Source organism: Mandrillus leucophaeus, unplaced genomic scaffold, assembly GCF_000951045.1.
Source record: "Mandrillus leucophaeus isolate KB7577 unplaced genomic scaffold, Mleu.le_1.0 Scaffold101, whole genome shotgun sequence".
Taxonomy (NCBI): Eukaryota; Metazoa; Chordata; class Mammalia; order Primates; family Cercopithecidae; genus Mandrillus; species Mandrillus leucophaeus.
The window spans coordinates 1,707,353-1,708,759 of record NW_012098210.1 but is presented as its reverse complement, the minus strand read 5'-3'; the positions used below and the strand labels follow the sequence as shown (position 1 = coordinate 1,708,759).

Sequence of the window (1,407 nt, the reverse complement as noted above, 5' to 3'; positions counted from 1 at the left end):
ATTTTTGTATTTTTGGTAGAGATGGGATTTCGCCATGTTGTCCAAGCTGGTCTTAAACTCCTGACCTCAGGTGATCCGCCTGCCTCGGCCTCCCACAGTGCTGGGATTACAAGTGTGAGCCACCGCACCCAGCCTACACCCATGTTCATAGATAGCACCATTAGTCACAACAGCCAAAAGGTGGAAGCAGCCCAAGTATCCATCAATGAATGAATGGATACACACAATGCGGTACAAACATATAACAGAATATTATTCAACCATAAAATGGAAATTTTAGTCATAAAATGACTTGAAAACAAGGTCATCCTATGTGAAATAAACAGGATACCTTTGTGAAATAAACCAGATGCCAAATGACAAATATGATTCCACTTACACGAGGTAACTATTATAGTCAAATTCATAGAGACAGAAGGTAGAATGGTTGCCAGCAGCTAGGGGAAGAGGAAGTGGGGAGTTAGTGTTTAATGGATATGGAGTTTCAGTTGGGGGAGATGAAAAAGTTCTGAAGATGGATGGTGGTGATGGCTGCACAACATGAATGTACTTAATGCCAATGAATTGTATACTTTAAAAGTAGTTAAAATGATAAATTTAATGTTATATATATTTTACCACGAGAAAAGTATGTATATGAACACATTAAGATGTAAAACCTTTTCAGGCCAGGCGCGGTGGCTCACGCCTATAATCCCAGCACTTTGGGAGGCAGAGGCAGGCAGATCATGAGGTCAGGCAATTGAGACCATCCTGGCCAACATGGTGAAACCCCATCTCTACTAAAAATATAAAAATTAGCTGGGCGTGGTAGCATACGCCTGTAATCCCAGCTACTTGGGAAGCTGAGGCAAGAGAATCACTTGAACCCAGGAAGCGGAGGTTGCAGTGAGCCGAGATCGCGCCACTGTACTCCAGCCTGGTGACATAGCAAGACTCCGTCCCAAAAAACAAAACAAAACAAAACACCTTTTCAGTGCTGCAGAGGCTCTCTCATACCTCTTTCCAGTCACAACCTCCCACCTCCTGTCAGAGGAAGGGATCTGACCTTTATCATTGTAGTTCAGTTTTTCTCCGTAATTTTGCTATATCTACTTTTTCTTGTCCATCTGGTTTCTTTCACCCAACCTTTTATCTACGAGATTCATCCATGTTGTTGTGTGTACTGGTAGTTTGTTTCTATTACTGAATAAAATTCCATTTTATCAATAGTGTGTATCAGTCTTTTTTTTTGAGACATAGTCTCGCCCTGTTGCCCAGACTGGATGGAGTGCAGGGGCGTGATCTCACCTCACTGCAACTTCTGCCTCCTGGGTTCAAGCCATTCTCCTGTCTCAGCCTCCTGATAGCTGGGATTACAGGCGTCCACCATCACACCCAGCTAATTTTTGTAATTTTAGTAGAGAT

At 42.7% G+C, this 1,407-nt stretch overlaps 1 protein-coding gene across 3 annotated transcripts in view; it reads right to left on the bottom strand.

Annotated features, from left to right (window-relative positions):
* The window catches only part of PTPRA (protein tyrosine phosphatase, receptor type, A), a 189,809-nt gene that overhangs the window by 125,735 nt on the left and 62,667 nt on the right, over positions 1-1,407 (bottom strand). The window lies entirely within an intron of this gene.